The 14,329-nt window shown below is 45.9% G+C and overlaps 1 protein-coding gene across 3 annotated transcripts in view; it reads left to right on the top strand.

The window, feature by feature from the left end:
- Window positions 1-14,329, top strand: part of CREB3L2 (cAMP responsive element binding protein 3 like 2) — a 288,341-nt gene that overhangs the window by 75,973 nt on the left and 198,039 nt on the right. The gene's annotated exons all lie outside the window — the stretch shown is intronic.

The following is a 14,329-nucleotide window of genomic DNA, read 5'->3' as shown; positions in this document are numbered from 1 at the left end:
TCGCCTTACCTGAATCCCCGCGTTCGCCGACAAGTTTTCCCGATCCGGTCGCGTTCTCCATGAGATGTTGTATTGTTTTAGCCATTTGTGCTGTCTCGCGACAGTTCGCGTCCGCAGTGACGTCATGCGTCGCGCGATCACGTCTTTTTTCTCACGATCATGCACCGCGAGACAACTGAAAACAAGATGGCCGCGCCCGTGAGCAACCGCAGGGGTAAGTTAGCGACCCGCAACCATGCAAAAAAATATCGCGAACGGGCGGTAAAAAAACTTCCGCATCTTCGCGATATTTCCGCTTGTTTGCGGAGATTTTTAACATTTTCGCGATAATTTGCGAAAGTCGCTTTCGCAAATTCCGCCCACCCCTATATTTAATCAGCTTTCCCTCCAGACACATCTCCCTACTCCCCGGCCTCCGTTTAACGCACCTGCATGCTCGCTGCCGGGCACTTTGCTGTCGAATTCCGGGGAGGCTAAAAAAGACCCCCCACCCTCCCCCACACACACACACACGATGTGATCCTCGGGCGGAGAGCGTGCTGCCAGTTGTGCTTGTTTATCTTTAAGTTGTATACGGCCCACAGTTGCAGACTAAAGGGAATCATGTATGTACGTGACAATGTCCACAAATAATCTCGCTAGTCAGACGACGAGGTGCACACTTTATTAATGCCCTGAGAAGTGTGGGCCCAAGTTTCTGTTCACAGTAGGGTGACCAACTGGCATTGGTGAAAATTCAGGACAGTGAGTGTAAAAATTCAGGACAAAGGGTCAAAATTCAGGACAAAACATCAGGACAATAGGTAAGTTTTACAGACACATCAGAGGAGGTCGCGCAATAGTATATAAGTAACCCAGCCATATCCAAACATATTTAACCATTTGCAAACCTATCCATCATGTATCCTTCCATCTATCATTTCACTCATCCATCCCTTCATCCATCCTTTCACTCATCCATCCATTATCCATCCATCCAACCTTTCACCCTATCCATCTGTACACTCAGCCATCCACTCTTCTACCCATCCATCCAGCCATTTACCCGTTCACCCATCCAGCCATCCTTTCACTTACTCATCCATTCACCCAGTCACTCATCCTTCCACCCTTTCAGTCATCCATCCATCCTCCCTTTCTCTCTCCATCGACCCTTATACTTAGTCATCCTTCCTTCATCCATCCATCCATCCATCCATCCACCCACCCACCCATCCATCTACTCATCCACTCATGAATCCATCCATTGACCCTGTCACTCATCCATCCTTTCTCTCATCCATTTATCCTTTCACACCTTCACTCATCTATTCATCCTTTTGTCCACCTACCCTCCCTTTCACTCACTCATCCATCCTTACATCCACCGTTCACTCATCCGTCCATCCATTCACCCTTGCACTTATCAATTCATAAATCCATCCATCATTTCACTCATCCATCCACCCACTCACTCACTCATCATCATCCACCTTTTCTCTCATCCATCCTTCCACTCACTCATCAATCCATCCTCTCTCATTATCCATCTATTCATTCTTTCATTCATCTATTCACCCTTTCACTAATTCATCCAGCCATCCACCCATCCCTTCACTTACTCACTCACCTTTTCATATTAATTTTGAGCTGAGCCTTTTTGAGAAGAGGCCCATCAAGAACTTCACCCTCGCTGCAGGAGCCATTCCAGAACTGGGACAGAAGCCACCCAGGGCGGAGACAGGATCCACCACGGGGGGAGGGGGTGGGGGGGGACAGGAGCCATCACAGGGGGGGAGGGGGGACAGGAGCCAACACATGGGGGGACAGGAGCCATTACTGGGGGGGGGGCACAGGGGTGGGCATGCAGTATTCTAGTATCATCTTGGTCCCTTCCAGGGTGGGGTAGGGCTCCTCACCCCCTCCTGAACAAGTCAACGAGATGACAGGCTCTTTCTAAAAGGTTCATTTTGCCATACCCCACTGTGATGTACAGTACTTACAGGAGATGCTCCAAGAGAACTGATTTAACTGATTGTCCTCCATACTTTGTTAATCAGTATGGGTGCGATTGTGCCATTTCTGTATTTTATTACATTATAGACTGCATGTTTGAAGAGCCAAGGTTTGCTTACAATTTAGTAACCGTAATTAAGCTCTGTGAAGAGAACCACGTGCTGCCTCGGTGTAATCAGGGCCGGTTCTACGATTTTTGGGGCCCTGGGCAGAAAGGGAATGTGTGAAGCCCCTCTAAATTGCAGAGACATGACGCATTCAGGGCTGTTTGCATCTGAATAGATGCCCCTTCTCCTAAGCTGCAGCCCCTCCCTCTCAGTCACCTTCAAGCACCTCTTAACAGCTCATCAAGGGCTGAAGGTGTGAGGGTTGCCATCCCGCTGTGCCGCTGTGCCTCTCCAATGCTGCTGGGTATCTGATCTTTGGTACTGCATCGGAGTCTGTTACACCAGACCTCACCAGCATCGGAGTCAAGCAGGGAGGTGGGTGGAAGCTGTGACGGCTTTAGGGTGGTGCGACCAGTGCCCGGTTAAAATTACGGACAAATGGTGTCCGTTAAAGAATCCTTCACGGACAACGGACAGACGGCCGAAATTACAGACTGTCCGTGAAATTTACGGACGGTTGGTCACCCTAGTTCACAGGTGCACTCCTATCACCTCATTTAGCGCTGCACAAACACACACAACATAATATCACAAAGTGGTGCCACGTGACTGGACGCAGACAGTTCAATGTCTGCGACGGTGTGTTCAGTTTTGGGGGGAGGGGTACACAAAGTTGCATGTGTGTCCTCGGGCCGGGCTGTGGGAAAGTTTCGCTCTAGGGTGGGAGCGTTGGAGAGGTATGGCTGCAGGGTACGTTTTTAACAGGAATGGGGATCAGTTGTACAGTACGTTTTCGGGAAGTGGGGAGGGGGGTTGTGCGACAGGATAATTCGATTTTCAGAAGACTTCGATGTGAGCATGAGCGATGCCGGCCACAGAGGTGGTGCTGATGGCCATGGCCAACCCGGGGGTGCAGGCTCCGCCGCTGATGCCACCGCTGCCTGGGAGGAGGTTGGGAATGCTGCCGCATTGAAGGACTGGGCAATTTCTAAGACCCAGCGGTGCCAGGGGACAACACCTGAAACCTTCGGAGTTCACCTGTTTTGGCGTACTTAAACAAACAGAGACACGGGGTTCTTCCTCTAGCGTCAAAAGATCGTCTTTAATGACTGCAGTCAGGAACAGAAGTCACAGAAGTATCATGCAAGATAGATTCTAAGGAGACTGCTCGATTTGTACAAAGCAGGTCGCTCCTTAAATACTGAATATTCTGCTTCGGGCAAACATTCCTGCAAGTTTACAATTATTCCTGGTTCTGTATTCCAAACAATAAGATCACACAATATCACATTCCCATCTCCAGGTGTCTGGCCTTCAATCACGTTTCTGACATCCCTCTATTGAAAGGCCGGACCGCCCCATAATAAAATTGGTCACCTCCTCATCATAAAAGGCTAAAGGGAAAAGCAGGAACAGATGCAGAAAATAGAAGAGTCAGATAAGACATATTCGTAGGCTAATAAAAGAAGCGTGGTCTATTGTGTCAGGGTCAGTAGCTTGGCTCAGGCAGGACAGGACAGAAAACCAGTACGGCAGGGTCCGCCTCAGGCGACCGGGTCAGCTTTCGCCAAGTCATGCAGAAGTCGGCAGAACGCGCACTAGGGACTACGTGCCCTCGAGATTACCTAATCAGGGTCATTGTTCGGACATCGCTCATTCACTGACTATGTGAGGGCAATGATACAAAATGGACGTCGTGCACGAAATGGAACCCGTAGGTTCGAGCACAAGAATCAGTAATACATGACGAATCCTTCAGTGCAGCGTTGCGAAAACGCTTGCTTTATATTACACTCATTATTTGCAATTCGCTATTGCCAGGATCGTCACAGTACCATTAGCTCAGAAACATGGGTTCAGTTTTCACGGAACCTCAGACCCTCCTTTTGCCCTTACATAGGCAAGCACTAATTGATTTCCGAGTCGATACCTATTTTCATCAAATCACTGAGATGTTGCTGAAGCATCATCCTTTCCATCAATACCTCTCTAGCAACAGGTGGCCTTCTTACACATGTTGTGGCGCAAAAACCACATAAGGCAGGACCACACTGGACACAGAGACAGCACGAAAACAGGAGAGCTAAAGCAGCCCCAATGATCATCAGAACCCTCCATCCCCACGCAGATAATAGGTTCCAAAACCATCCAGTTAGCGACCACTGCCCTTCATCCATATGTATAGAATCAGATCTTATGCAACTTGGAAATGGCCTCATAAACTGTCGGAGCATTATCCGGAATGAAAACACAGCAACTCGATCGGATCACTTTACACACTCCACCTCGATCTGCAAGTACCACATCTAGAACCATACGGTTCTGCAACGTCATAAGGCGATCCGCTTGAAGCTCAGCCGTCAAGTTACCAAGGGCACCAGCCGTTACATTAACAGTGGATTCAACTACACGAGTCAGTTGTCTCAGGTTCCTACTATTAACCATAGGTCCCCAAAACGGCAGAAAACCCTTGAGGAAGTCTCCCACTTCCTGACCCGCAGTGTCTTCCTGACTAACAACGCCCCTCACAATTCTGGCCTTGTGATAATCAGAGGCAGCCGTAAATGTAGGCGGCAGTAAGTTAGCAACATAACATGTTCCTGAAAAATCTGGGGGCAACCATGTGTATGCTCGGTCATAACAGACAAAGTATGTACCCTTGGCAGCCAAAAACGCAGGAGAAGACTGTGATGGAAAAACGTACGTTTCAGTACAGTCACTCTTCCCTAGCTGAGCTCTCGTATTCTGACCATTGCCTTGCAAACAAAAACGACCTAAGTGTGGTACGACCCAAATCGGAGACGAGCTCTTGCGCTGTTTCTCACCCAGACTAATGCTATACCCAGTCGCATTCCAACCCACATAAGCTCGCAACTCATCCTTAGGAATGGAAGAATATGCATCGATATCTCTACTCATATCGGCAACTCCTCTTACCAAGGCTTTATTTATTTTTTTTGTCCTCATTTGCCATATCCCTCATTCTCTGCGTATACCGACCACCTGACGTACCCTCCGGTAAAGAACAAGATTAATTTCTCAACCGAGCCTAGGCACGATAACATATTGGCAGATGATGATAAGCCAGAAAAGGAGACACACCCCAACTGGGTTTATTGCCAGCTATAGGATCTAAATGGAGAGAAGCCGGAGATTGGAGACCCTAGATCCTTGGAGTTTATTTAGGCATAATCATGGGACCCGGGGAAAAAGAAAAAAAAAAAAACCCCGGTGCCCTATCTGCGATGGATCAAGAAGTCCCAAAATGCTCGATTGCGTTTGTTACCTGGCCTGGCTAAGTCCACCTTTGATGTCTCGATCAGAGACGTCAACCAGCCAGCATGCTGAGGCACAGATGGGTCGACCCAGACTTTACAAATCTGTCTTCTGGCCAAGAGTATTGCATAAAATAAAAAAAGCCTGGCCTGGCCCGTGATATTAGAGTCTAAGCCAAGAACAATTAATGGCAAGGTAAGAATCAGGTTGGCATCTAGAATGGAATTCAGCGATGTTATAACTTCTTCCCAAAACCGGGCGATAGAGGGGCAGTCTGTGAACATATGAACATCCGATGCATTGGGAAGATTGCATTTATTGCACTTTTTATTTTGCTGGTACTTTGAAAGCTTTAGCGGGGAGAGGTAGGCCCGATGTACTGTAAAAAGATGATTCCGTCTAAACCGTTCAGGTTTCACAATTTTGTATAGTATGGAAAAAGATTTAATCCAGTCATCTTTGCAATGAGAACCCAGATCTTCTCCCCAAAGATCGCCAGGGAGGGTGAATTCGCCATCGATATCTTCAAGCAAACTCCAGTACCACAGGGTAACCTCTTTGCCCCCCCTTTGCCGCTCTACCAGTAGTTGTTCCAAGTTACTAATAACCCCAAAAGGAGCCCCTTTTTCACCAAGAGCCCTGACCCAGCTTACAAATTGTATATTTTTAAATCATGCCAATCCTGATCCGACCTTAACCTGCAGATCGTCCCAAGATATAATATCACCTTATAACAGAAGATCCCCCCACCTTACAATTCCTGCATCCCTCAGAGGTGTGGCCAGTCGGTCTTTCAGCCAGGCCGGTAGGCCTGGGGAGTCCCAAATTGGTGCATAGTTGGAATAATAAGAGAGCCCCAGGTTCTTCCTAATCGATGCCCAGGCCTTAGCCAAAGATTTTAAGATTTTTAATTTCACCTTTTTAAAGAATTTTTGGTCTCCATATTTAAACATAAAACCATCTAATGGTAGATCCGCACCGACTAGCATTGCGTTATACATTGACCCCAATGAAATATTAGATGGAGACTTCAAGAGCATCCTTGAATACGACAACGTAAAAGCCCATGCATAAATTCCAGGTCAGGCAGTGCCAACCCCCCCTTCTCTCTTCTCCTCCTCAGCTTTTTCCATGCAAGGCTGGTAGCTCTATAGTTCCAAATAAAAGAATTAATCTCTCTCTGACCTCTATTCAGGATTTTAGAGTCAAAAGCAAAGGGATAGTATTGAAGAGAAATATGTATTTGGGCAGAATAGACATTTTAATGAGGTTGACCCTCCCAATGATAGAAAGTTGGAGATGGGCCCATGATTTTAATAGCTTCTGACAGTCCTTGAATACCCGGTCCACATTGCTTTGTGCGATATTTTCAATATCTTGTGTTACCCAAATCCCAAGGTATCTCATAGAGGAAGTCGTCTTCAGATGTTCACTGGCGATATTCCATGCCATAATTTCTGTTTTTCCAGGATTGATTTCATACCCTGAGAAGCGACCAAATTCCTCAGCCCTTTTAATAACCGTTGGAAATGCTAGATCTGGGTCAGATGTTAAAATAAGAATGTCATCTGCATACAGAGCGACCCTCCTCTCCCACCCCTCGAATCTAAATGATGGAATGTTCGCGTCAGTTCTCAGAACCTGCGCAAAAGGTTCTATATATAGATCGAAGAGTAAGGGAGAAAGAGGGCAGCCCTGCCTAGTTCCTCTCATAATTATAAAAGGTTCTGTCAACACTCCATTAATTAATAATCTAGCTGATGGTGCTCCGTACAGCAAAGAGACAGTACGACAACAATGTTCACCAAAATTAAATTTCTTCAGAACCGCGTCCAGGTAGCTCCAGTTAACCCTGTCAAACGCTTTAGTAGCATCCAACGTGAGGGTTGCCAAGGGAATGGAGAAAGCGGTGGCAATATCAATAGCACCAACCAGCTCCCTTGTCAACTCAGCCAGTTGTTGCCCCTTAATGAAGCCCTTCTGATCTTGGTGTATAATAGACCCGATTACACTCCCCAGTCTTGCTGACAAGATAGTTGCGAAGATTTGATAATCGCTATTGAGGAGCGAAATTGGCCGATAGGAACCACACTCATATGGGTTTTTACCTGGCTTAAGTATCAGCACAATGATTGCCTCATTCCAAGACTTAGGAGGAGTCTTGCCCTTTATCAAGATCTCGTTAAAGAGGGCCGTGAGTGTTGAGACCAAAGTTGGTGAAAGCACCCGGAAAATCTCACCAGGTAAGCCATCGGGACCTGCGGCCTTCCCCTTTTTAAGTGAATCAATGGCTTTAATGACTTCGGCCTCTGAGATTTCCTTCTCCAAGTAATTGCTTTGAGTTCCGGTAAGAGTTGGCAAAAGTATTTTTCCCAGCCAAAGATCTCTTGCATCTTGATCCTCAACGGTACCCTCTTTATAGATATCCCTAAACAATTCCAGGAAAGCGTTACCTATGTCTAAGTTAGAGGATCTAAGGCCTGTCTCGCCTTCCACTTTTATCTCTCTAATATCGTTTTTAGCCTGATCTGCTTTCGCTTTCCAGGCCAGCAACTTTCCTGCAACTTCGCCGAGCTCAAACTGGGCAAGTTTACTCGCCTCCCACCTTCTTGTAACTCTCTCTTGAAGGATAAATTCCATCTGATTCTTAAGATCCAAGAGCCTCTCTTGCTCAGCAACTGAACCCATAGAGAGGCCAAGATTTTGTTCTACTACCTTCATCTCAAATTCTAAAGCTATAAGCTTCTCCCTATATATCTTCCGCCTATAAGAGGCTCTATTGGTAATAACGCCTCTAAGATAGGCTTTCAATGCCTCCCACACCGTAGTTATTGCAGCAGAATCCAAATTTATCTCTAGGAAGATCTTACTTTCAGCTGCTAAATGCTTGATTTCATCATCATCTAATAATATCGTACGGTCGAAAGACCACATAGCATGTCTAGGCTGCTGGTCGCCTCTTAAAGAGAAAGATATGGCCGAATGATCAGACAAGTGAGATGGGAGATAGTCTATTGAGATCAGCGAATTATTAAGAGAAAAACTAAATAGTGCATAATCTATTCTGGATTTATGCTTATACTTAGAGTTCCGAAAGGAAACCCCCAGTTTATTTCCCGATCGCTCTCTCCAAATGTCTGCTAGCCCCAGCTGCGTCATAATTGACACCAATGTTTGTCTGGAGTTAGATAGAACTTGGGCTCTGGAGCTGATTGATTTATCTAGTTTGGTATTGATGACAATATTAAAATCTCCCATCCATATTATAGGGTCTTGAGACGTAACCAGATGGTTTCTTATACAATCCAAATAATATGGATCATCTTGATTAGGCCCATAATATCCTACTAGTGTGTACACCCGCCCGTGTACCAGAATGTGAGTTATGAGCCACCTGCCACTTTGGTCTTCTTTTTGACCCAAAATTTGGACTTTCACTTTTTTTTTAAAGATGATGATGATCCCTCGTATATTTGCGTTATGGTCCGTGGATATAAATTTATCGATCCAACTCTGTTTCCCCAGAATTTCAGAGGCTTTGGTTCTAAGAAGATGTGATTCCTGAATGACAATAATCTGCGCGGGGGAATCTCTCAAATACTGAAGGATGCGATCTCTTCTGTTCCTTACGCGCAGACCATTAACATTCCAGGATAAATACTGTACAACAGCCATAATCCCAGCTAACTACCCACCACCCAGGCACACAAACCATCCCTTCCGTCTAACTCGCTGTGCACGATTGAAGATTATTTGAAATTTCAGCCAAGCTTGGGGACATCTTAGTCTTAAAGAGAACTGACAAATGAGAATTTTTGATTTAATCCCACCACCAACCACCCCCTCCCACCACCCCCCCTTGGAAAACCCTCCCTTACTTTCTCTGACCTGTTGGACTGTCAGATTTGCGTCTTTGAGTAGTAACCTCATCCACCACTACATGATCCACAGACTACCCTTCTGATCCCCCCAAAAAATAAACCATCACAGGGGAAGAGCATTAGAATGAAGAACTTAGAATAAGATCTTTTTCTTTGGGTTATTTCCTTTTTTTTTTTTTTCCCTCCCTTTTTTCTTTAACCTTCTTTCCCTTTTTATTTAATCTCTTCACACCAACCCCCCCCTTTTTTTTTTTTTTCCTTAACCCAATATCTGTGACCATAATAAAATTGCTATTGAATTCTTAATTTTTTTTTTTTCCCTTTCCATTCTTAATTACCCCTCCTATAGAAAGAGCTATGGCCATAGCTCAAAATTCGGGCACTTAGCTTCCCCCTTGTGAACTCCTTAGTGTATCGTTCAGCCATGCATCTGCCTCCTGGGGAGATCTAAAATTAAGCATTTTATTATTGTACATCACCCGCAAAAAGGCAGGAAACCTCATCTGTACCGTAGCACCCAGTGATCTGAATTTTTCCATTCTTTGGCCAAGCTCCCACTGACGATCCAGTGTGGTTTTGGAGAGGTCCGATCGCACCTCGAAGGAGAACTCAGGACCCTTGACCGTTTTCCAAGGCTTTATTGCTAGAGCTATATCTTGTGGAGCGTGGTGGTCGCGGGGGATAGGTCTCAAGCGCAAAGAGGAACATAGTCTGGAATGCCCACGATGACCCATTATAGCTAAAAGGCAGAACTAGATACGGGATACCTTTATCGACGGTATGCGGAATTAAACCACATAACCAGCAATTAGACATATTCATCACTAGTTGGTGTTGGTGGAGGAGTTGAATAAATGAATTGTTCCCAAACTCAGAGCGTCTCGCTTGTTCGTGTTCAGGTAAAAGGTGGAAAGAGTCGAAGAAGTAGTCGTAACAGGAAAGGAACCGTGAGGAGGCACCGTAGACATAGTAGGTACAAAAATTAACTGGGCACCAAAGACAATTCCACCCATCAGAGTTACCAAGATAATCAAAAACATTAGGGCACACTGGATCAGGAAACATTTGTTGTGCAATATTTCATGCAATTTCACTTTACGCTCAATCATAGTATTAACACCTCGCAGCGCAGGAAGCTCCATCCTCTACTCGAGCCGTCCGTGGCGGTTGGTTTGTACCTGTTCGGAAATGCGTCCGTTAGCCTTGGGAGTTCCCAAAGACCAACCGGGGGAACCGACCTAGCGTCTGGTAACCTGCAAATCAAAACTAGGCACACGTCACGGCCCTACGGCGAACCCGGATGGCCGGTTCTAAATATAAAAAAAAAAAAAACGCACGCAGCAAACTTCCTGGCTGAGGAGAATACAATTGTCCAAAGATGAGTTGTCAGGGCAGAGGGGGCAAAGGAAAACACAAAAGGGTATTCACTTTATTAGTCCTTGGAATGGGAGCGTAAAGAGTAACGATGTCTTCCAGGTTGTGTCTGACCAGATGGCGAGACAGTGTTCATTTGTTCAGGTGAGTGTTTGAACGGAGTAATGTTCGAATCCAGGGGCAAAGGCACAGTTCCAGGTGAAGCAGCAGTGTTCTTCAGGTTAGCAGACTCAAGACCTTTAAATTGTGCATCGCTGAACGGGACAAGCCTAGGAACACACTCTGTGTCAGAATTGCCAATTCCCTGTCTAATCCATTTGTCATACGGTAAAGGAAGCGGTACACGTTTCGTATGGGCAGCGTGTACCCAATGCTTTCTTCCAGCCAATCGAACAGCAGTTCGTGTTGACAACAGGACCTGGAACGGTCCGATATATCTTGGCTCCAAGCTTCTTGATTTCCCAAAGTTCTTTACGACCACGAAATCGCCAGGCTGTAACTTGTGTCCTGGTCCCTCTGTTGGCTTTGGCAGAGCCTCAAAAACCTGTTGATGGATGGCACTTAGTTTAGCAGTCAAGTCATAAAGGTAATCGATCAACATGGGATATTCGAGCTGGGTGAATTCTTTAGGTCTAGGGACTCCCCAAGCGTTCACAGGACGACCAAACACAATTTCATACGGGCTAAGCCCTATTCGAGAGTGAACAGTCGCCCTAGTGGATAGAAGAGCCAGAGGCAATGTATCTGGCCATGACAACCCAGTGGTTGTTTGGATCTTGGCTAACTTCAATTTCAGAGTCCCGTTATAACCCTCAACAAGACCTGCGGACTGTGGGTGATTTGCACTATGGAACTTCTGTCTAATCCCCAAACCCACACACACGCTCTTCATGACCTTTCCCACAAACTCACTTACGTTATCCGACCATACAATCCGTGGCATGCCAAACCTAGGGAAAAACTCTTTGAGAAGGACTTTGGCTGTGGACAGGGCTGTATTATCCTTCAAGGGGAAGGCTTCAATCCATCGTGAAAATGCACAAACTACAACAAGGACATACTTAAGGTTGTTACACCTTTCCATATGAATGAAGTCTAATTGGATAACCTCAAAGGGACAAGTCGGGGGAGCAAAATGACCAGCTGGAGTTGGAGTTCCCTTGCCAGGATTATGCATCAGGCACACCATGCAATTCTTAACCACCCTCTCCGCACACTTAGAAATTCCATCATTCTTCCATACCGGGGCCAACAACTTGCAAATTCCTTTCGCGCTAATGTGTGCCATTCCATGTGCCATTGTAACTACTGCAAGCACATACGCATCAGGTAACATCCATCTTTGATGTTCTGACAGATCGATCCAACAACCAGTCGAATCCAATTTACCCGTACTGTCTTTCCCCACATTCTTCTCACTCTCAGTAGCCTCATTCTGAATTGACTTCACACTCTCAATCGTGTCTTCACACATTCCAGCATCCGTAACCCATCTTGCAGAACTTGCAACATACATTCGACTCGTCATGTTCTTTGCCGTCTTTTTCGCAATCTCATCTGCAAATGCATTACCACGACCAACATCATCCGTGACCTTCCGATGAGCACTACACTTCACAATCGCAACTTGCTTTGGGAAAGTAAGAGATTCCAGAAGCTCATTCACCAATTGTCCATGCTGTATTTTTGTCCCGTGGGACGTCAAAAATCCTTTCTCTCTCCATAATCGTCCAAAACTATGTGCAACACCAAACGCATACTGGCTATCGGTAAAGACGTTCACTGTCTTTCCCTCGGCCAAAACGCACGCTCTCGTCAGCGCAATTAACTCTGCAGCTTGTGCAGAATTCTGACTTACTCTCGCAGTCTCAACAATCGTGCTCAATGTCGTCACAGCATACGCGGCAGTCACATCACCGTTCGACAACTTAAAGCACGAACCATCCACATACAAAGTACCATCCGGATCTGACAACGGGGTATCTTTCAAATCGATCCGACCCTTCGTTTCTTCTTCAGTTCGCAAACCACAATCATGTGGTTCTGAATCACTCGATTCTACAGTAGTCGGCAACAATGTGGCTGGGTTCAACACATTACATCTCTTAATCTGAATATGACTTGCCAAGAGTGTCAGCTCATAGCCTGACAACCTAGCACTCGTGAGATGTTGAGTTTTTGTTCTGTTCAATAAAGTATCTACTGCATGTGGAACCATTACCACTAACATATTATTCATGACCAGACCAGCAGACTGTCGAATAGACACAGCAGCTGCCGCTGTCGCTCTAAGGCAACTCGGCAATGCTCTTGCTACTGGATCTAAGGTTGAAGAAAAATACGCACACGGACGCTGTTTATCACCAAATTGTTGTGTCAACACGCTCAACGCGCAACCCTCTCGTTCATGAACGTATAGTGTAAATGGTTTACTGTAGTCGGGGGTACCCAACACAGGAGCTGAACACAACGCATCGCGTAGCTCAGAAAAATTCTTCTGGCAGTCATCAGACCATGGCAGAGGATTCGAAACATCTTTGCACGTGAGAGCTAACAAAGGCTTTGCTAACAACGAAAAATTTGGGATCCATTGTCTGCAGTATGATGTGATACCCAAAAAGGCACGTACTTCTCTTTGAGTGTTTGGCACAGTCATTTGAGCAAATGCTCTAATTCGTTCTGGGGTCAACCTTCTTCCCTCCTTTGACAAGAGATGACCTAAATAGGTTACCTCTTGGCGACAATATTGCAGCTTAGAAGGTGACACCTTGTGATGTAAATTGGACAAATGCTGTAGCACAGATATCGTAGCTGCTTTGCAAGTTATCTTGTCATCAGCAGCCACTAAAAGATCATCTACGTACTGGATCAAAGCAGCCCCGAAAGGCAATACAAAGGTATCAAGCTGACTTTTCAGAGCCTGACTATATATTGAAGGACTTTCACAATAACCTTGAGGTGCGCGCTTGAATCTTAAGCTACGACCACCCAAGGAGAAACCAAAAATGTCCCAACTCTCTTCTGCTATCGGGATGCTAAAGAAGGCATTCTTCAAGTCAATCACCGAAAACCAGGTAGCTGATGCAGGAATCAATGTCAATAAAGCTGTGATATCGGGAACCACAGGAAACTGCGGAACCACAATCTTGTTTACTTCTCTAAGATCAATTACGAAACGATACACAGGAGGTTGGGAAGAATCGGTACGTTTCAAAATCGGCAAAACAGGTCTATTACACACGTTACCTCGTGTTTCTTCGATCACACCCTTCTGGATCAAATCGTGGATGATCACTAAGAGTGCTCGTTCACCATCGCTCGAAATTCGATACTGCGGAATTCGCGGTAACCTGACATTCGGTCTGAGCTGAACAACATATGGGGGAATTTCCAGAAGACCCACATCATTAGGACCCGTAGCCCAAAGAGATTCGGGGAGCGAACGCAATTCTTGTGGAAGCCTATCTGTCGCCACATACATAGGAGAGATCACTTTCCTGCCCAATGTAAGTTGTACTCCCGATGGGGAACAATGCAATGTCGCATACAATCGTTTCAACAGGTCCAAACCCAGCAAGTTCTCGCCGCAACCAGTAGTCAAAATCAACGGTGCTTCTAACTTACATGGTCCAATTGAAAGGGACAAAGGACTAGAGACTGGATTACGAACAGGGGCGCCAGAGAATCCCACTGAGA

The sequence above is a fragment of the Triturus cristatus genome, chromosome 4_1 (genome assembly GCF_964204655.1).
Source record: "Triturus cristatus chromosome 4_1, aTriCri1.1, whole genome shotgun sequence".
NCBI classification, from domain to species: domain Eukaryota; kingdom Metazoa; phylum Chordata; class Amphibia; order Caudata; family Salamandridae; genus Triturus; species Triturus cristatus.
The sequence above is the reverse complement of the archived record's forward strand: the minus strand, read 5'-3'. Positions and strand labels throughout refer to the sequence as shown.